General features: G+C 36.2%; 1 long non-coding RNA gene across 9 annotated transcripts in view; it reads left to right on the top strand.

The window, feature by feature from the left end:
• Positions 1 to 18,425, top strand: part of LOC143622563 (uncharacterized) — a 64,776-nt gene extending 46,351 nt beyond the window's left edge. For 2 of the 9 annotated variants that reach the window (XR_013151738.1, XR_013151736.1), the window contains 2 exons: positions 16,604 to 16,853; positions 16,927 to 18,143. This is a non-coding gene — a long non-coding RNA (uncharacterized LOC143622563). Of the gene's footprint in view, positions 1 to 16,596; positions 16,854 to 16,926; positions 18,144 to 18,196 lie in introns of those variants that run through there. The other 7 variants (XR_013151741.1, XR_013151740.1, XR_013151737.1 and 4 more) reach the window with 7 other exon arrangements.
• The last annotated feature ends 5,480 nt before the right edge of the window (positions 18,426 to 23,905 follow it).

The following is a 23,905-nucleotide window of genomic DNA, read 5'->3' as shown; positions in this document are numbered from 1 at the left end:
TAGATAAAATAAAATGTAATATAGTAGGATAAATTCAAGAACTTATGTTGTTTTAGATTAATATGAACATATGTTGTTTTCAAAGTCAGACATACAACAACTAAACATTAATTTAATAAAGTTAAATAAAAACTTTAAAAAGATCACTCAACCAAAGAAAATGAAATTGTTCATCTCAACCAACATTCAAAAACAATCGTTCAACGTAAACAGAAGAGAAAGACCAAAAATAAAATATCTAAAAATCTCAAAAACGCTTAACATAAGTGTAAACTGACATAAATGAAAATGTTCACTTAGATTATTTCTCCACTTTGGGAGTTAAAAAGGCTGCTCCTTCGCCTGACTGACTGGTGGTTCCCATCTCTTCGATATTCTTAGACTTCAACTTAGTGGCCGACATGCTAACATCATCGTCAACTTCAAGAACTTCAACCAGTTTTCTCTTCAGTTTATCGTCAGAAGACGTTGACGTTTCTTTTGTATCAGTTGCCAAATCCAGAGGCTCAACATTTGAACTTGGAGTTTGATTATCTCCAAATTCAGAAAGCTGTTATTAAAAAAGCATTATTAATACACAATCATGTTACACATCTTTCTGTTAACTATATTTATAAGTTTGAACGAATATATTAAAAAAATATCCATACCTTAACAGAAACAGAACCGGATGTCTGGAATTCAGAAAGAGATGCTCCCAACGTTAAAGAATTAGAATCTGATTGCTGATAAGAAAAAAAAATTCAACATATGTCAGTTGAAATAATTATGAAATATAATAAAATAAAAAAATATTTCAAACTATGTTATTACAAAACAAACATCAAGCCTTTTGTGTAACTCTGTGATAATATTGGTGTAATCAGTAAGCTTGCTTATACCATAGTCCTCGACATTGTTCCTGAAGTTAAAATCAGCCACATCTACCTTAAAAGCGAATCTCTTTTCTAAGATAGAATCCAATTCAGCAGGGAATCCACCATTTTCCACCTTATTCTGTAATAAAATTAGACCACAAAGAAACAAATATAATATTAATAATTGTTAAACTTACCATATCTTATATGGATGTCTTTTACAATTAAAAAAGTATTTTACTTGTAAACAAACCTCATTTTGAGAATCAATCAATTCTTTAGCTGTTTTCTTAGTTAACATTTTAGCATCTCTATCAAAAAGAGTCAATGACACAACTCCAGTGGAATCCCGCACCCTTATTTTGATCTTGAACCTATAAAAGTGTATAAATAGATAAATTGAAAGAAAAAGATATAATTTTACAATGCACTAATTAGACATTTGAATTTGAATTGAATAAATACCTAGGTGTAGGGATAACACCTAAAACATTGCATCTTACTGCCTTGCATTCATACTCCTTTCCACCTTCACCATTATTTTTCATGAGCTTACGGCTACAAATATTACACCCAATGTAATACCATTCCGTATTTGGGCATATTGCCTTAATTGTACCAAAGATAATGATACTTTTATGCTGCATTTGTAACGATTCCGGCGAAATCAGGAATATCCTAACCGGTATATACTATTTATGTGTTATATAATAATGAATATGTGAATTATAATGCGTTTATACGAGTATGTATGATTCATAGTACGAATTATACTCGATTATACAGTTAATCGCATTGGAAATACAATTAACCGATTAACGGTTATTGAAGCCCGAACGAATCGAGGATTACGTTATAGACGGGATATATGATATTTAGTGATGTTTACAAAGTATTAAAGCTTCGGGATAAGTGAATTAAAGCACAGAAAAAGAATTTCGATTTAATGGTACGTCGGTACGTTAAACGAAAACTTTAATACCAAACCGAGCAAGAGACGATCGATCAAGCCGAAAAAGATGCACAATTATTAATAATATGATGTTTTAAGTTAATGAAAGTCATGGTTTAAGTTTTTGAAGTTTTTAAGTCGGTTTTATATAAATTTCATTTTTAAGCCGAAAAACGACCGTTTTAGCCTCGTTTTAAGCCGAATTAAACATTTAACCGAAAAACGAACTGAACCAGATTATCCAAAACATTATCCGGATTACGAGAATCTGAATATGTGGCTTAAAATGGAGACGTGGGTCCCACCCCACCCTCCAAATGATCCGATCGGACCACCACTCCCCAAACCTCACTTCATTTTCTTTTTTTCACAAACACATTCATCAATCTTTCAACTCTCTCTCCACCTATGAACTAAAAACCGGGTTTTGAAGCAAGAAAAACAAGGTAATGATCGTGTTATGTACGTGTTTATCTTCGTTTCTTGAGTGTTCTTGCAAGAAAATGAGGTTTCCAAGTGAAAAAGGGTGAAAACCCAAGATGGAACCGATTCTTGCATGATCAAGTGATGTATACGGGTTATACAAGGGATCTTGGTCCAAGAAAGGAGTTAAACGAACCAAAAACGAATTTTTACGGTTAAATCTTTGTTTTTATATCATAACCGAAACCATGAAAGAAATGGCTTGATTGTGGGTGTAACTTGCTTGGTGTGGTGTTATTGTGCTTGTAGGTGTTGTATCTAGTTGATAGCAAAGGCTAGAAAGCGAGATTCTTGCGATTTGAAGCTAGAAACTCAAGGTAATTCGGTTTTTGTATAAGGGTTATGAATTGGACAGATTGTGGTTCGTGTAGAGTTAGGTCATGAAATTTTACAGGGATGATCTACACATGAAAGTTCTGTGAATTTTTGGAAATATTTGGATAAAGAATGAATATTTGGTGAATTTAGTGCCCGGTTTTGGCCAAAAATGGTGAAAAATAGTTAAATATCATGAAAAATTCTGGAAAATTGCAGATAATCTTTTTATAACATGTATAAGTCACACACAAAATTTGAGGTCAGTTGGAGAAGTCTAAGTAGGCTTTTCGGTTAAACGAGTTCTAGGGTTTTCTAGCTCGGTTTTAGTGAAAATGGCATTTAAAAAGGGATTTTGGTTCTGGAAAAATTACAGGGGACTATGGAGATGGCAGGGGTCATCCAGGAAAATTTGGGATTTTTCTAAGATCGTTTGGTATTTACGACATATTTAGTGTTTAAATGGTGTTTAAAAATAGACAAATAAATTCTAAATATAAAAATTAATTCTGGAAATATTTTTATAAAATTCCCCACTATCAAAAAGTGATTTGTGCAAAATTTCAAGATCCAGGATTATACGGATAATTATTGGTGCAAAAATAAACTTTTAAAGCTTAAAACGCGTAAACCGGTAAAGTTCGCATAAGCGAGCTGACTGGTGTACAAAAACCCTAAAAATGAACTATTTTCATATAAATGAGTTAAATAAGTAAAAATGAATCATCCGAAAATAATTCGGATGATTTGAGTAATTTTTACCCGATTTAACAGTTTCCGGTACGCTAAGGACGGAAACGGGTCCCGAGGTTAATCGGGGCGTCTAAACCGAGCTCTAATTTCACATCTTTAATTAAATTACCAATCAACCACTATTTTCGGGTCGTGTGTGACCAAACTCATTTTTGAAACATAAAAACAGATAACCGTGCTAGGCATGCAAAACAGGGAAAACAAACCATTAGTAATTTTGAGTAGGGAACTCTAAACGATATCACAATCTGAGTCCTGAGAAGTGTTTCTGGGTTAACATTGCCCCCGGAACGGTTACCGTACTGGGTTAACGGTGTCCCCAGATGTACCGGTTAACACGGTTAAAGTTATGTTAATAGTGATTGTATAGTAACGAACTTAGGGATCGTATTACAGATCCGGACTAGTAGCTGGTGTACTGTGATACCTAACTGCCTACGATAAGGTGAGTTTCACGAGCCCCTTTTTCTGAATTGTTTTTAAATATTTTCCCGGGGCGGAAAGCATGTTACTAATAAAATGTTTAAGTACTACTGAACGCATGGATTTGCGTGTATTTATAAATACTTGATTATACGGGAATTGTACGGAATGGGTACAGTACTGGGTTAACAGTGTCCCCAGATGTCCCTAGAAGTGTTTCTGGGTTAACATTGTACCCGGAATGAGTACTGTACTGGGTTAACAGTGTCCCCAGACAGAGGTTTCGCTTGTGGGCTCAGCATAATTACATCGATACTATTATATTATGATATGGATTTATCATGGTTAATTCAAATTGTGAAACTCACCAACTATTCGTAGTTGACCCGTTTTCTTTACATGCTTTCTAGGTACTCCCAAACTGGAATAAGTGCCACATGCTTGATGATGCGTGCTTTTGTGAAAGCTTAGTGATCATTTTGTATTAAATATGTTAATGTACTATTGGTAAAACTTATGTGCTGTCGCCTAGACGATAACTAAACTCGGAACGATGTAATATGATGTGAATTAATGTTGTGGTGTTTTCTTTATAAGCAATGCTGTTGATATCAGATGTGTCTGTTGCATCCCGTTTACGTTTCCGCTGCGGTTTCGGGGTGTTACAGAACTTGGTATCAGAGCCATGGGTTATAAAGAATTAGGATGTCTTTAAAAGATACCTAAAATATAACCAGTAGCTCAAGTATTATAGGATATGAATATCAACTAATAATATATAGTGACGAGATCTGGATGAACTTGGATGGACAAGTGAGTTATTATGGTCCGGAACATAATAACAGACTTGTCCGCACGAGGGAATTCAGGGGAAGTCACGGGGAACATTAATAGGTAAAATCGGTAACATATGTGTAAGTATATGATAATATTTTTATGTGATAAGGTTGTATAAGTGTGTGTATATTAATTTAATTATGATTTACGTTATGGAAGAAACTATATGTTTGCTAACTTGTGTACAGGTAAGGATGTCGAGATCACAAAGTCTGACAGTGGAGGAGGACCCGGTGGAGACTAGTTCCGGGGACTTTAGGAGCTTACGCTTAGCTTCCAGCACTGAGCCTAGTGAGACTAGCCGTAGGAGTGCTAGCATGTCCGTCCCTACTAGGGTTGCCAGATCCCCCACCCCACCCGCACCACAGGTCACCCCTACCCCTCCCAGACCCGGTCCCCGCCTCAAGGCGCGGATCAGTGCCCCTTATGTCCCACCTACCTTTACCCCACCCAGACCCACTTACCACAGGGGTGAGTCCTCTCGCCCCCAGCCTGAGCCTGTGCCTCCACCCGTGTGGGGTACCCCTAGGCTGGAGAGGGATGAGCGTCCCTCCACCGAGGCTGCATGGCTCCGAGTGCTCACCGAGCAGATGAATGAGCACACCACCGCCTTGACGGTGGGTATCCAGAGGAGGAATCACTTGGCGGACTGCATACTGGACAGCCAGTATGCGATCGCTCAGCTAAGGAGGGAGGACGCATACTCCTAGTGGTTGATTGACCGGATGGAAACACGGATCCGGGGTTTGATGGCAGTGTTAGTGGTGATGGTGGCAGTGTTGGTATGGTTGGTATACCACCATGTTTAGATCATGTTAGGGTAGTAGTCAGGGTCCGCTTTTTGATACTCTGTGTAAGCAGTTAGTGGCGATGCTAACATAGAGTGAATCTTGGGTAGTTATAGTACAGCCACTAGCCCATAGGGGGTCTCTTTTTGGGAATACCATTGTAGATACTTTTGGTGTATCATTCAAGCACTGACCCATAGAGGGTTATGTCGAAATGATGCCGATGTAGGACTGATGTATGAAAACTTAATCTATGGGCTGATGTTTATGTAATGTGTACTAATGTTTATGTAATATGTACTGATGTTTATTAATGAATGGAATATGTGTTGTGTATCGAGATTGGAATTTGTATTAATTATATGTATTTTTCTTAATGTTGTGTAGAATGGCACCAAAACGATCAGCTCAAATGTCAGAAGTGGATGTGAGCCGTCTGATTTCTCGTCAGTTAGAGGCGGCGATACCGGATATAGTATCGCGCATCGCCGCCAGTATTAATAATACGACCAATCCAGCCCCTGCGAGCAATCAAATGACCACCAATAATGATGGGGAACAAAATGTGAACACTCCACCGAACGGTAACCCGATTCCGAGTAATGACGTACCGCCTAGGGTGGTCGTTACAGACAGTAATGGCCCTATATCCAGTGTAGAAACGAACCGCACTGAACCGACTCCTGCAACAAGGGGATGTTCAATTAAAGATTTTATGTTGTGCAAGCCCCTAGATTTTAGCGGGTCTGAGGGACCAAATGGGTTGGTTAAGTGGATTGAGAAAATAGAGTCGGTTGTGAACATCAGTAACTGCCCTGAGGATTATGTTGTTAAGTATGCTACCTGCACGTTCACGGACCATGCCTTGACATGGTGGAACACAATAGTGCAGACTCGCGGTCAAGCAGCGACAAACCGCATGACCTGGGCAGAACTCAAGGCCCCTGTGCTGGAACATTTCTGCCCGAAAAACGAACTGCAGAAGTTAGAAAACGAATTGTGGAACCTGGAGATGCGGGGGGCAGACCACTTGGGTTATACGAACCGATTTAATGAATTGTCGCGATTGGTGCCATGGTATCGTCACATACGATTTCGTGAGGAGTGGGTCACTGAAGGTGGCAGGAGAGTCTGCTGGGGGAAAGCGAGGTACGTATGACAATAGGATCCAGGAGAAGCAACAAAATAAACGTGCTCGGCCCGCTGCCCAGAACTACGCCATGACTAGTTCAGGCGGAAGGCAGGAACCGCAGACAAGGACGTTTCCTAGGTGTGGAAGATGCGGTTACCAGCATGGTGGCGAGTGCAGGGGGGTAGTGTGCCATCGGTGTGGCAGGGAGGGCCACTACGCACCGAGATGTAGGGCAAACCTGAACAATCTGAACCGACAACCGCAACCTATCCGTGCGCAGCCATTTAGGACCCAACCAGCCCGACCACAAAACCCACAAGGAAACCAAATGATGACCACCAGCCGTGCTTGCTTTGAATGCGGCGGCACAGATCACTTCAGGAGATACTGCCCGAAACTGAACCAGGGCGGAAACGGGAGGCAAATCGTGGGTCAGGCATCGTCGTTCAATCCGGCGAGAGGCCGAGCATTCGTGATGGGGGCGAACGAAGCACGCCAGGACCCTAACATAGTGACAGGTACATTCCTCGTCTCTGATCATTACGCTTGTGTATTATTTGATACGGGCGCCGATAGAAGTTTTGTCTCCGTTAAGTTCCTATCGATAGCAAACCTTCCAATTAGTGAAACCATAGAACCTTATACCGTAGAAGTCGCTAACGGTAAAACCATGATAGTTAATCAGATAGTTCGGAATTGCCCTTTTATTCTGAACAATCAATCCTTCCTGATTGACTTATTACCGGTAGAACTAGGTAGTTTTGACGTAATAGTGGGAATGGATTGGTTAGCACGTAACAAAGTGGAAATAAACTGTGAAAAGAAAATCGTCAAGATCCGGGTGTCGGATGACGAAGAGGTGTTAGTGCAAGGGGAGATGTCGGGCACAATGATACCATTTATATCCCACCTCAAGGTGTTAAAATATATACGCCAGGGGTGCGTGGCGTATCTAGCAAGCTTGACGGCCACATATTCTGATGAGAAACGGGTGGATGATATCCCGGTGGTACGCGAGTTTCCACAAGTTTTCCCAGAAGAACTTCCTGGATTACCGCCAACCCGACAGGTCGAATTCAGAATCGATTTATTACCTCAAGCTGGCCCTGTTGCTAAAGCGCCCTACCGACTTGCACCGTCCGAGATGCAAGAATTATCCAATCAGTTGCAAGAATTGTTGGATAAAGGATTTATACGTCCTAGTCATTCCCCATGGGGTGCGCCTGTATTATTCGTGAAAAAGAAGGACGGGAGCCTTAGAATGTGCATTGATTACAGGGAGTTGAACAAGTTAACAATCAAAAATAGGTACCCTCTTCCCCGAATTGATGACCTGTTTGACCAGCTGCAAGGTGCGAGCTATTTCTCAAAGATCGATCTTAGATCGGGTTACCATCAGGTTAGAATTCAGGAAGAAGATATTCCAAAAACCGCATTCCGGACTCGCTACGGCCATTACGAGTTCTTAGTTATGCCTTTCGGGCTAACAAATGCGCCAGCAGTGTTCATGGACCTCATGAATCGAGTCTGTAAACCCTATCTTGACAAATTCGTAATCGTGTTTATTGACGATATTCTGATTTACTCGAAAAGTAAAGAAGAGCACGAGCAACACTTAAGAATAATTTTAGAGCTGCTGAATCAGGAGAACTTGTATGCAAAATTCTACAAGTGTAACTTCTGGTTACAAGAAGTGCAATTCCTCGGTCACGTTGTAAACCATCAAGGAATACACGTTGATCCGAGTAAGATTGAAGCAATTAAGAATTGGCAAGCGCCTAAAACGCCAAAGGAAATCCGCCAATTCTTAGGCTTAGCTGGATATAATCGTCGATTCATAGAGAACTTTTCCAGCATCGCCCAACCATTAACTCTCCTGACTTAAAAGGATCGAAAGTATGAATGGGGAGAAGAGCAGGAGATGGCGTTTCAAACGTTAAAGCAAAAATTGTGCCAAGCGCCGATTTTAAGTCTCCCCGATGGAAACGATGGTTTTGTCGCGTATTGCGACGCATCGCGTAGAGGGTTAGGATGCGTGTTGATGCAGAATAATAAGGTTATAGCCTATGCTTCCCGACAGTTAAAAGTACACGAGAAAAATTACACTACTCACGACTTAGAACTGGGAGCGGTTATCTTCGCACTTAAAATCTGGAGACATTATCTCTACGGTACGAAGTGCACCATCTTCACCGATCATAAAAGTTTGCAGCACATATTCGATCAGAAAGAACTGAATATGAGGCAACGAAGATGGGTCGAGTTGTTAAGCGATTATGACTGTGACATCCGTTATCACCCCGGCAAGGCTAACGTCGTAGCCGATGCCTTGAGTAGGAAAGATCGAATTAAGCCATTGCGAGTGCGAGCACTGGGGATGATAGTCCAGTCAAACCTTTCGTACCTGATCCGAGTCGCTCAACGTGAGGCGTTGAAAGAGGAACAATTGGAGAAGGAGGGACTTTACGGCAATGAGAAGAATTTCGAACAGCGCGTGGACGAAATTCTCTATTTCAAAAATCGGATTTGGATCCCGACCCCCCATGACCTTCGTGAATTAATCATGGACGAAGCATAGATCGAAATATTCCATACATCCGGGATCGGATAAGATGTACAAGGATGTGAAGGAGTTCTACTGGTGGCCGGGTATGAAAAAGGATATAGCAACGTATGTCGGTAGGTGTACGACTTGTGCGAGGGTTAAGGCGGAGCACCAGAAACCCTCGGGGATGTTACAACCACCGGAAATTCCCGAGTGGAAGTGGGAGCAAATCACGATGGATTTTGTGACACATCTCCCTAAGACGTCCCGAGGACATGATGCAATTTGGGTAATCGTGGATCGATTAACCAAATCGGCACATTTTATCCCGATTAGGAATAATTATAACACTGAGAGACTTGCGCAGATTTATATAAATGAAATTGTGTCTCGTCATGGGATACCCATCTCAATCATCTCCGATCGGGATAGCCATTTCACCTCCAATCTTTGGCAAGTTGTGCAAGAAGCGCTGGGAACGCGCATTGATCTAAGCACAGCTTACCACCCTCAGACCGATGGTCAGTCTGAGAGGACCATCCAAACCCTGGAGGATTTGCTTCGTGCATGCGTACTAGATTTTAAGGGAAATTGGGATCAACATCTCCCACTTGTTGAATTTTCTTATAATAACAGTTACCATAGCAGTATAAAGGCAGCGCCTTACGAAGCATTGTATGGTCGGAAGTGTCGATCACCACTCTGCTGGACTGAAGTGGGCGACACTCAGGTTATTAGATCAGACCTGGTCCAGGAAACGACCAGCAAAATCCTTGAAATTAGGAACAATCTAAAGGCCGCGCGGGATCGGCAGAAGAGTTATGCCGATACCCGTAGAAAACCGTTTTCGTTTGAGAAAGGTGATAAAGTGTATTTGAAGGTATCACCTTGGAAGGGTGTAGTCAGATTTGGAAAGGCGGGGAAATTAGCCCCGAGATATATTGGACCATTCAATATTACTGCAAAAATCGGTCCAGTAGCATACCGATTAGAACTACCCGATGAGCTGAGTGCAGTTCACAACGTGTTTCACGTATCGAACTTGAAAAGATGTCTGGCGGATGAGACATCGGTGTTACCTTTAGAGGGGGTCCAAATAAATGATAAACTCAATTTCGTAGAGGAACCCATAGAAATAGTAGACGGGAAAATCAAGCAACTTAGACACAATAAGATTTCGTTGGTCAAAGTTTAATGGAATTCGCAACGAGGCCCAGAATATACCTGGGAACGAAAGGACGAATTCCGGAAGAAATACCCCTATCTATTTCCTCAAAAGGAAGAAGTCATCGCGTAAAATTTCGAGGACGAAATTTCTTTTACGGGGGGAGAATGTAACGATTCCGGCGAAATCAGGTATACCCTAACCGGTATATACTATTTATGTGTTATATAATAATGAATATGTGAATTATAATGCGTTTATACGAGTATGTATGATTCATAGTACGAATTATACTCGATTATACAGTTAATCGCATTGGAAATACAATTAACCGATTAACGGTTATTGAAGCCCGAACGAATCGAGGATTACGTTATAGACGGGATATATGATATTTAGTGATGTTTACAAAGTATTAAAGCTTCGGGATAAGTGAATTAAAGCACAGAAAAAGAATTTCGATTTAATGGTACGTCGGTACGTTAAACGAAAACTTTAATACCAAACCGAGCAAGAGACGATCGATCAAGCCGAAAAAGATGCACAATTATTAATAATATGATGTTTTAAGTTAATGAAAGTCATGGTTTAAGTTTTTGAAGTTTTTAAGTCGGTTTTATATAAATTTCATTTTTAAGCCGAAAAACGACCGTTTTAGCCTCGTTTTAAGCCGAATTAAACATTTAACCGAAAAACGAACTGAACCAGATTATCCAAAACATTATCCGGATTACGAGAATCTGAATATGTGGCTTAAAATGGAGACGTGGGTCCCACCCCACCCTCCAAATGATCCGATCGGACCACCACTCCCCAAACCTCACTTCATTTTCTTTTTTTCACAAACACATTCATCAATCTTTCAACTCTCTCTCCACCTATGAACTAAAAACCGGGTTTTGAAGCAAGAAAAACAAGGTAATGATCGTGTTATGTACGTGTTTATCTTCGTTTCTTGAGTGTTCTTGCAAGAAAATGAGGTTTCCAAGTGAAAAAGGGTGAAAACCCGAGATGGAACCGATTCTTGCATGATCAAGTGATGTATACGGGTTATACAAGGGATCTTGGTCCAAGAAAGGAGTTAAACGAACCAAAAACGAATTTTTACGGTTAAATATTTGTTTTTATATCATAACCGAAACCATGAAAGAAATGGCTTGATTGTGGGTGTAACTTGCTTGGTGTGGTGTTATTGTGCTTGTAGGTGTTGTATCTAGTTGATAGCAAAGGCTAGAAAGCGAGATTCTTGCGATTTGAAGCTAGAAACTCAAGGTAGTTCGGTTTTTGTATAAGGGTTATGAATTGGACAGATTGTGTTTCGTGTAGAGTTAGGTCATGAAATTTTACAGGGATGATCTACACATGAAAATATGAGTTCTGTGAAGTTTTGGTAATTTTTGGAGAAAGGATGAATATTTGGTGAATTTAGTGCTCGGTTTTGGCCAAAAATGGTGAAAAATAGTTAAATATCATGAAAAATTCTAGAAAATTGCAGATAAGCTTTTTATATCATGTATAAGTCACACACAAAATTTGAGGTCAGTTGGAGAAGTTTAAGTAGGCTTTTCGGTTAAACGAGTTCTAGGGTTTTCTAGCTCGGTTTTAGTGAAAATGGCATTTAAAAGGGGATTTTGGTTCTGGAAAAATTACAGGGGACTATGGAGATGGCAGGGGTCATCCAGGAAAATTTGGGATTTTTCTAAGATCGTTTGGTATTTACGACATATTTAGTGTTTAAATGGTGTTTAAAAATAGATAAATAAATTCTAAATATAAAAATTAATTCTGGAAATATTTATATAAAATTCCCCACTGTCAAAAAGTGATTTTTGCAAAATTTCAAGATCCGGGATTAAACGGATAATTATTGGTGCAAAAATAAACTTTTAAAGCTTAAAACGCGTAAACCGGTAAAGTTCGCATAAGCGAGCTGACTGGTGTATAAAAACCCTAAAAATGAACTATTTTCATATAAATGAGTTAAATAAGTAAAAATGAATCATCCGAAAATAATTCGGATGATTTGAGTAATTTTTACCCGATTTAACAGTTTCCGGTACGCTAAGGACGTAAACGGGTCCCGCGGTCAATCGGGGCGTCTAAACCGAGCTCTAATTTCACATCTTTAATTAAATTACCAATCAACCACTATTTTCGGGTCGTGTGTGACCAAACTCATTTTTGAAACATAAAAACAGATAACCGTGCTAGGCACGCAAAACAGGGAAAACAAACCATTAGTAATTTTGACTAGGGAACTCTAAACGATATCACAATCTGAGTCCTGAGAAGTGTTTCTGGGTTAACATTGCCCCCGGAACGGTTACCGTACTGGGTTAACGGTGTCCCCAGATGTACCGGTTAACACGGTTAAAGTTATGTTAATAGTGATTGTATAGTAACGAACTTAGGGATCGTATTACAGATCCGGACTAGTAGCTGGTGTACTGTGATACCTAACTGCCTACGATAAGGTGAGTTTCACGAGCCCCTTTTTCTGAATTGTTTTTAAATATTTTCCCGGGGCGGAAAGCATGTTACTAATAAAATGTTTAAGTACTACTGAACGCATGGATTTGCGTGTATTTATAAATACTTGATTATACGGGAATTGTACGGAATGGGTACAGTACTGGGTTAACAGTGTCCCCAGATGTCCCTAGAAGTGTTTCTGGGTTAACATTGTACCCGGAATGAGTACTGTACTGGGTTAACAGTGTCCCCAGACAGAGGTTTCGCTTGTGGGCTCAGCATAATTACATCGATACTATTATATTATGATATGGATTTATCATGGTTAATTCAAATTGTGAAACTCACCAACTATTCGTAGTTGACCCGTTTTCTTTACATGCTTTCTAGGTACTCCCAAACTGGAATAAGTGCTACATGCTTGATGATGCGTGCTTTTGTGGAAGCTTAGTGATCATTTTGTATTAAATATGTTAATGTACTATTGGTAAAACTTATGTGCTGTCGCCTAGACGATAACTAAACTCGGAACGATGTAATATGATGTGAATTAATGTTGTGGTGTTTTCTTTATAAGCAATGCTGTTGATATCAGATGTGTCTGTTGCATCCCGTTTACGTTTCCGCTGCGGTTTCGGGGTGTTACAGCATTATAGTACATGTCGACTTAATAAATATACAATTAATTTTGAAAGATAATTAGGATAAAATAAAGATTGTAATAATTAAATTACAGATATAATGGTACAAATATCACCGATGTTAAAAAAATCTGTTGCTCTCAAAAACTCATCATCAACAGACGACAGCATCTTCACCGGAATCGGTTTACGAACAGAAACATCATTGGCATTTAGCAGATCCACCAAACTAAAAAATTAAATATTTAATGAATATAGGAATAAGTAATATAATAATAAATTTACAAACTTAATACATAAATGAAAAGAATATTGATTTAATAATATACCTGTTTTTGTATTCTTCAATCTCAAATAAATAGTCGTTTATAAAGAAACGGCTAACATTAGATCCAAAAGAATTCGACACATAAACTTTCTCTAAAAAAAGGAAAATTATATTACGACACATTAGTTTAAGTTAGTGACATGTTAGAACACAAGAAAGTTAAAAACAGTAGACATAGTTACCTTTATCATCAGAACCGGTGTAATACTTAACCCTACCAAACTGAAGTATAACAATTGCATAGCCTTCATCAAAATGTTCAATTACATATTTCGAGAGCTCAGAAACATAATGATCCCATAGTGTGAGATACACACAGTTCCCACTGAAATTAAAGAAGCGTTACAAACAGTCAGAGGTATAAAGTTTATTAACCTAAATATGTAATCAAATGTTAGGTGTAATAGTAATACCGTAAATCACATATCTCCATTGTACGCTTGTTTTTGTCCTTCACGTTTGAAGCATTGCTCTTGAACACATGAACCACGTGACCAATAATATCTAACACAAAGAAAAATAAATAAATAATTTATTAACATATTTAATGGAAATCTAAGACTAAAATTATAAATCTATTTATTTGGATGTCAAAAATTTATTTTATACCAACTGTCGATTTCAAAGAAATATCTTTATTGATTAGTGATTAAAAAAAAATCATCTTAAAACCAAACAGACGACCATCAAACTCCTGACATGAATTCACATGTGTGTTTGGTCCCAACACCAATTTGTTGGGACAATCAATCACACGGTAGTTAGATCCATTTAAACCAACGCTCGGATTAACTATAGTCAGAGTTGAGCTTTCCTTGAGAAATCTTTTGAATCTAAAGATATCCTGTTTGTAAACTGTTGCCTGGATTCGATTCTCCTATCATTAAAGCAAAAAATATATATGAGAATTAAGATATTTAAGTAAAAGAATATATTAAATACGTACATTTTCATCCATGAGCACCATCTCGATCAAAAAATCCTCATTCACATTTTTGTTGTATTTTATCCTCCACATTCTTAAAACTCTAACCTTCAGAGTTGATGGTGATGTTTTTAGAACATCAATCTCATTAAGCATGGTAAATTTTTGATCTTCCTCTGATCTATGAATAAAATAAAAATATAAAAGAATAGAAGAAATTATATGAAACATAAACAAAATGAATAAAAAGGGATGAGCTTACATTGTTGGAGAATTTTTAGTTATGAACACTATGTTAATGCCTTATGTGATTACCTAGATATTTATATAGCAGACTGTATAAACTATAAATTATGGTAAACGTATTATCTTTAGAAAGTTTCTAAATAAAAAATGAAACGAATTTTAGCGGTTTATTGTAGGTATACTTATTCCAAAAATAAATGACATATTATATTTATAAATTTTAAGATTATTTTATGGTTAACGGAAAAAGTCAATGAAATCATATATATTCTTTACTTAATTATTAATTGTCGTTATTATTGTCAATTGGAAAATAAATTGTTTGTTTTAAAATAATAACAATTATTATTTCAAAACTTTCTAAATTTATAATCTTAACAAAATTAAATTGAGATTTCAAAATGAAATGTGTTTTTTGAAAATATTCCTAAATATTTTTCTTAATTTAGGATTATTTTATGGTAAACGGAAAAAGTGAAGGGAATCATAAATTAGTTATTTAATTATGTTATTATTGGTTCTTTGAAAAAATATTCTTTGTTTCAAAAAATCACAATTATTATTTAAAAACTTACTAAACTAATAGTCTTGACAAAATTAAAATATCACATTCACTATTGACTAAATTCAATATTTATGGTTCTAATTATTTTATTTTATTGTTGGATAATTTATCAATAAAATTAGTTATGAAATCATTAATTGTTTACTTAATTAGTTAATCATTATTATTATCGTCAAATTTAAAATGATTTGTTTGTTTTACAAAATCACAATTATTATTTAGAAAACTTACTAAACTTATAATCTTAACAAAATTAAAAGTTTATGTTATTTGATAAAACTAAAAATAAAGTTGCCGGAAAATTAAATTAGACTGAAATTAGCCGGAAATCATAATTAACATCGAACAAAGAAAACACTTATAAATTATAAAAATTAATTAATTAAAATAATATTTAAATAACAATACAAAAACCAACGGGAAAATAAATTGAACGGAAATTAGCCGGAATTTCAAATATAAATATTTGAATAACAAAACTATAAGAACTGGTTAGCCGGAAAAATTATTTATTGAGAAAAAGAAAAAAATATAAATTCTACAGAAATATATAAACAAATCGGAAGTTTATTATGGATTCAAGGAAACTTTTGCCAGAAGAATCAGTGGAAATCATTAAACAAAAAAATTATTTACTAACCGGAACAATCAGTAAACATAAAATAGGCGTATGACAGATTTGCCTTAACGATTGACAATAAAACAACTGTATTTGAAAAATTGGATTGATAGTTACCTTCAATATAATCATCTGATAATCAAATCCCACTATTTTGATGTCTCGAATCAGTTCGAATCCAAAGGTAACAAATAGGGCGCGTATTGTTGATAAATAATGTAGAGGTTCCATGGTGGATATGAACGACGGATGTAGGATTCATGGTGGATATCAAAGGTAGAATAGATTGTAGATCTCGCCGCCAGAATTAGGGTTGGTAAAATCATCGGGAGATTAGAGAGATTAGAGAGAGAATCGGTGGTGGAGATAAATTTTGTTGTGAAAAAAAAACCGGGTTTTGTTTAATTGTGAATATGGAGACCCGGACACGTGGCACAATATTAGACAATCTGAGATAGGAAACTTGCTGACTGGATTGCCAATGTGGACAGCCTAGTTGAAGGCCATGTGTCCACATTGTATTGATTTAGTAGTATTTAAAGAAGTTTAGGTTGCAGGAACATTTCAAACTGGGATGCATACCAACTATTCGCTTAAATGCCTTTGTGAGGTTTTAGCGAAAACATTTGTACTTTGTTTCTACTATAGATGTGGTAATTACATTTAATGTGACAACTTGAACATATTTGTTTATTTTATGAAAACCACAGTCGATATGAGTTGGCCATCAAATCATCAGATAAGTCGGGCTCTAAGAAAACAGGATCTGTTATTGTAACTGCTTCAGTTGGTTAACAGGGCAACGAGGTTCATCCGATCACCTTTCTATAATTATTTATAAAATGTTCACTTTTTTATTTGTTACCATTTTAACCTTCAGGTTAGACAAGATAGCTATAAAAAGTCAAAGTTATGTTTAAGATTCAGTTGATCGATACTCAAAAGTTAACTGAATTGGATGACCAAGTTAAATCACCTGAAGGTCTCGATCAACTGTATCATATGAAGATCAAATGAATCATATGATGAACAAGAGAGAAGATATGAAGATCAGATTAAAAGTGTAGAAGATGAAGTTAAAGATTAATACGATCAGCTTTCCGAAACGCCTTCAGAGTTAACCGCAAAGGAGAATTTGGTCAAATAACATTTATACACATGGAAGTAGCTGAGGAAGCTATCTCAGCCTCTCAGGTTTGTTAATTATATTAATTACTTCATTATAATCCGGATTCCTAGGGGTGTGCATGAAATCGAAAAAACTAAATCCAAACAAAAACTGATGGTTCGGTTATAAGTTCGTTTTGGTTTCAGTCTTTGCATTTTATGTAGTCAATAAAAATTTAATAAATAGAGAAACTCGAATGTTTTAGCCTAAGTGTATAGTAATCAGTTTTTGTACTTAATTGACAAAAAGATTTAGACCTGAATTCATTATTTTAGGCCACTTAAAAATGAAAAATCGAACATAAGACATAAAACACCTAATGATTTTCAAAAGGTCAAAATCACCATTTTGATTTTTGGGAAAGTCTCACCAAATTAATTTAATAGGAAGAGGCGGTTTGTTCCTGTTCAGGCATTGACGTGTATAACGCTCCTAGATGGAATCAATAGGATGTTGACCACAATTAAACGAGAAGACCTTTGACATGTATGTGTGCTTACAATAAATGTTTTAGGCACTAACTCAAATAAAAATATAGCTAGGATTCAGTTTAGGGGGAGTCAATTTCATTGGAGTGTTAAATTATTGAACTCAGATATGTGTCGTATAAAAGACATCAAACCTAGCAGACAAACTTAAATTCGTGCAGCCCATACAGTCATACATGACTCAGTATCACATTCAATTATAATGGTAAACTATGTAGCTGCCATAAGTCCATAACCAGCTATATGTGAACCCCTTTGACTATAGATACTCCATATGTCATAGCCACCCAAACTTGCCACTCTATATCTGTAATTGAGTTCTTAAACTTAGCTTTAGCTAAATGGGTTTTATTTTGTTTTGAGTCTGTTTGTTTCCAGTTTTCCATTGCTTAAATGGGTTAGTCACGTAGTTAGGTTAAATGGATAAATGTTTGAACCTTACGGGTTGAAACGGACACAGCCCCTTTTATTTCTAGAAGCATTGAATTCTGTAGGTTTTATTACTAAAATGATTATATGCCCTTCAAGTTGTAGCTTTCAGATGGGACTGTATTGACTCTTGATCTTTATGGAGATTGTAAATATGCACCATTCTTTTTTGGTTTCAAAGTAAATCTGTTTTGTAGTTGTCTTTGTTTGCTATTTTACTCTTTTGAGCTATGTTCAAACGAATTTCTTGGTTTTATTAGTGTTATGTATCATGAAAGAACTATTGATGGTTTTGTCTTGGTTTCTTCATTAATCTGTCAATTGAGTTTTATATGTTTCATCCGACTTGAACTTGCGGTCATAGCCCGCCGGCGGGTCTGAATACTAGTTTTACATAAATATTATTATTCATTATTTATTATTTACTATCTACTATATTTATTTAGAGAATATATTTATTAATAATAAGAATATATAAACACCAGATGTATTTTTTTAGTTTAAAATAATTATTTATACCAAATCTCTTTATATCATCTATCCGAAGTTCTATAAATATTTATTTAAGTATTTTTATTATTGAATTATATTATTAACGATAAAACTTTGATAATAAAATTAATCTTGTAATATAAAATGTTCGCATATAACACACTCGATCATAAATTCCCGAGTCTTTATCTAGTTCCAGTTTCTTTATACGATCCACGTTTATTTTCCCGATTTTATTGTTACTTAGGACTTCTCGTCGGTATCATTCCTGAAGAGCTTCATTTACCGCTTTCTTACCTAATCATTATCTCTTGCGTTGTTGCTAAGGTGAGTAATCACTCCCCTATTTTAGTTATTTTTAAATCTTTTTGGGGACGTGTGCGTATCTTATATATTTAACTATTATCTAGTATTCAAAACCGCAACTGTTAGTCCTTGTGTGTATATCGGTTTATGCTTAACTTGCTATTTGCTTACTTGCTTTATTTGAACGTTGTATGCTAACTTAGGCAACCGATGTCCATTTTTATGGCAACGGTTTAGTCCTTGCTTTGGTAACCAATGTCCATTTATATGGATGGGTTGAGCCCTTTCTTTATGGTTTGATTGATTGTGTATGTGCTATGACTTAACTGTTTATTCTCACAGGAACAATTTGCATATTTCTTTATTTACTATATATTATTATTGTCGTGTCTTAAACTGGTGTTTTACTCACTCAACATGTGTTGTTGACAAAAATTCTATTTTATACGCATATGCAGGTTATCGTAGAAATTTAATGCAGGTTGGTGAAGACTTAGTGAAGAATTTAGTTAGAAAAATATTGTAATCAAGAAATATAAAATTTGTATTGTTGTATGAATTATGTATTTGTTTGTATTTGATTTATTTGGTAATTGAATTTAATTAATAGACATTGTCATTTAAATGTTGCATGATAGTAACCTTGTGAGCTGTGACAATCAGTTCGCGCTAGGGATGAGATCGGGACCGTACCCGTGTACCTATACCCGAAAGTACCCGTACCTAAAATCAGCAAATCTTGTTACCCATACCTGTACCCGAATTATATGGTACGGGTACGGGTACAGGTACTTTGGGTACGGTACTCGCTTTGGTACTTCTTTGTTCTTTTTTTTTAAAAATATCTCCATTAAATAGGTATCGGTAATGGTACGATACCGACAATCAATTATCTATAATACCAAAACCTTAATACCGCAACCAAAACATAATACCAAAATTAAACATGAAACAAATAAGCCATAATATAAAATCCATTCCTTTTTCATTTTCTTAGTTTATTGCTTCCTCAATTTCTATAGAAAAACATGAGAGAAAGTTAATACATGTTATTTAATTATATACACAATTACACATATACATTTTAATAAAATAAAAATATACGAATACACAATATATGAATATACACATATAAATTGAGAATTAACTTATTCAACCAATATATATTATGTTTTGAAAATCCCGCTTGAAAGCTAAGTCATAAGTGTTGGAAACCTAATAAAAACCCATACATATTCTAAACGGGTACTAGTACCCGTTATACCCGTACTTGTACCCGTACCTGTACCCGAAAGTACCCGTACCCAAAAGACATGTACAGGTACAGGTACGGGTACTAAACAGGTACGGGTACGGGTATTTAGGAAAAAAAGCTCATCCCTAGTTCGCGCCCCGACATTTCCGCCTTAGGTTGGGGTGTGACAGATTGATATCAGAGCCGAAGGTTTAAGATAGGTCGTTAGTGGTGCCCTAGTAACATGTTTAGGACCCCATACGTGCTAATATGTTTACCTGATTTATTCTATTTGATTGTTTACAGCTTACATACTTACTTGCTAGATTAAGTATTTATTTAACTGTTTAAATTATGATTGATTATTATTATATTGTTATGCACACACACACACACACACAACTCCGAGGCTATGCCTCAACATTCAAATAATTTTTTTTCTTAAATATTTTAAACTAAAGTAGATTGCCTTTTTATTTTTGGGAAATTCCTTAAGAATTCCATACTTTTGTTTATGTTACTTCATCTTAAGGCTAGGTAGTATGACAAGTTTCTCTCGGCCAAAGAGGAACAAAACTGTCATACGACCAACACCTTAGGTTGATTTTAAACCGAATTCACAGTGGTTCGTGGCTAAACTCGGTTATTCTGATTATTGTGTTCCGTTATTTAAATGGTTAGTTGGGTGAAAAATCCATCGAACCCATGGGCACTTCTACTATCCATTTCTTAACTTGTTTTCGTATTTTTGTTGGAGTAATAAAACGTGGTGATTCACAAGATACTCCGACTACCCATATTTATTTCGTTAATTCGTTATTTAGTTTGGTCGATTAAAATGCCATGTAACGCTCATCGGGTAGACAAACTTTATTGCATTGTCAATTCGTTAATTAGTTGGGACAATCAAATTGCCATGTAACACTCATGGGCTGTCCAACTCAGTTATTTTATTCGTTAGTTCGTTGGGCCATTCAAATTGCCATGGAAAGGTCATGGGAGGCCAACATCCACAATTTATATTTCGTTAGTTTATTGTAAACTTAAGTAAATAAAAATCTAAGTTTTTTAAACTGACTTATCTCCTCATGTAGTCATCCCACTTTAATCATATTGACTACATTATCTAAAAACTATTTACGCTATATACCCCTTACCTTATAAACTTGTATCTTTATTCCTCATGATACGACACGAATCCCCCATTTCTTACAAGCAAAGTTATTATAAAGCAATTAAACTTGTATTATTTTAATGTTTTCCTCAACTCATCCTTCATCTTATGAATCATTATTTTTGGTCCTTATAGAATGTCTTATCTAAGAAATCATTGTCGTCCTCGACATCAACCGTCTAGTTCTCATGACCAACGTGTGTATATCCAGTGAGTTAACTACTGCAACCTCTAAAATATAAACTCAAATTCAAAACATTAATACAATCAATTCAAACTTGTTCATTAACTTCCTGATTGAAATTTTAATTCATTTACTCCTACTCATCCTCACGACAACAACAAGCGCAAGTCTAATTAAACAATTAAATTGTGTTGTTAATCAAATCAATTATCAACCTCGACAAAATCAAAGTATTCCGAGCAAGAAACTCTCAATCGGTGTTCACTCGTATTACCCACTAGTAACTTTCATCATTCGACTCAATCCTCATACTGTTTTTGCACCCAATGTAATCGTTTCGATTATCCTTACATGTACTTGCCTACACCGCCTACCTCTCATGCTCAACTTGATGCCCTTACTACCTACCTGTACTTGCTACCATTCAGGAGACCCAAATCCTCCCCGCGATATGTGCCCTCAGATTGTCCAAACTGCTCAAGCTCTTATGGATCAAATCGTCCAAGACGTTCAAGTTTCAAGGTTCCAAATCAGGCGCAACTGAAGATTTAAACTACTAGAAGACTTTGTCGCTCGTCATATTCCATCTTAGTTGAATTTGACCTTTCTGCTTTGTATCAGCTATTTAATAAATTTTAAATTAACGTTTTTTTTATGAAATATTGCAGTACTAATTAAGATTTTCTATTATTATGCCCATTGAGTAAAGTTTAAAATTTTCGAAGGGTGGCTTTATAAAATTCCTCATTTTAAATAACCAAACCATAAACTTTTGTCAATTTAATTATGTCTCACTTAAAACTCCTTTACCTAAAGGATTTCTATTCTTAAAATTATATTTTTCAAACGTTTTTTTTAAACTCACACGATAAGACAAGTTATGTGGACCATCCGACGATCTAAATAATTGTTGTCACACCCTCAAAATCCACTAACGGAGTTTTACCGTCAGAGGGTGTGAACTAACAGGATCGGAATCATTAGTTATAATCAAACCATAAATAAAGTTTTCAAACCACGAAAACATTTAAGTGTAAATAAATGCGGAAGCGTAAAACCTTTAACCAAAAGTTGCGTCACGCAGGACGACTTATAAACCCCAAATAATAATAGTTTAAAACAAGTTTGCATAAACAATAGCGTTCAAAGTAATGCATGATCCTATACCGCGCGCCCGGCTCGGCTACCTGAGAATAACATACTAAAAGTGTCAACACGGGGTTGGTGAGTTCACAAGTTTATATCAATAAAGCGTTTACGTTTGCGTTTTGCGTTTTGCGTTACCAGATAGTGTTAAAATCAATTATATATCTATAGGTAGCTAGCCTATAAAGCAATTATTACTAAGTGTTCGACACCGAAGCTGACTGTTTATCATGTGCCTTGCCACCAGGTCTATTCCGACCATGGTAATGTGTTAGCCAAAATTACACCCACTCGACCTCCAGTCGAGCTTAGCGTTGGGTGGGGTTTGTCAAACCTAGTAGTACTACTCAACAGTGACTCGCTATTTTCTAATACTAAACGGTTCGATGTGTGAAGGACTTCAGTTATTTCGTTTGCCACTTAGCCTTTACAAGTGATATATAATAAATAACAAAATCTAAAGCGTTTCGGAGTATGTATTCTCCCCCAAGTGTAAAACGTTTTAAAAGAGTTAAAAGGGGAACGTGAAACTCACCGTTTGCGAAGAGTTCCGAAAACAAGTCACCCAAGTGATGCGCGTCACAGAAAACCCTCACTAGAGTTCTAAAACAACAGGGAGATTTTCTAAGTGTTGGAACTATTATCGAGTCTCTAGACTCGGCACATAATATCTATGCACAAGATACGTTTCGTGTTTCGTTTGTGAATTGTGTGTGTCTCAACAAACACATTTGTGATACGTTACATGTGTGAACAACTATTTACGTGTCAAGTATTAATAGTGTACATTTCTAGCAATTAGCAAGGGCAATTTGGTCAAAACATAACAATTATCTAGCAATTAGCACGTTTCATGTATTTTCACAAAGTTCAGCAGCTAGTTTCATCAAGACAGAATTCTACTTGAAAGATTACTCTATTTAACAGATCATAGCATCTCAATTAATTCACCAAAAATTGTCACAAAAGCATACATGAGTTAGGTTTCCAGAACATATTTTATTGTATTTATTCCACATAGATTTCTCACAATGATCAAAACATTACAGCAGTCAAAATCATGCACACCAGAATGTTATTTGTCATTCCCGTTAAATGAAAAATCCAACTAATGCAAGACCAATTGGGTTAGGTTCTTAACTCAACATGTTAACTTCCAGAAGTGGAACCAACCCATTTGGTCTTGTAATTCATTATATATGCTAATTACAAAACAACTTAAAAGTAGGTCTCACAAT

Source organism: Bidens hawaiensis, unplaced genomic scaffold (assembly GCF_021521415.1).
Source record: "Bidens hawaiensis isolate Kalapana, Puna unplaced genomic scaffold, B.hawaiensis_p1.1 tig00003219_1, whole genome shotgun sequence".
NCBI lineage: Eukaryota > Viridiplantae > Streptophyta > Magnoliopsida > Asterales > Asteraceae > Bidens > Bidens hawaiensis.
The sequence above is the reverse complement of the archived record's forward strand: the minus strand, read 5'-3'. Positions and strand labels throughout refer to the sequence as shown.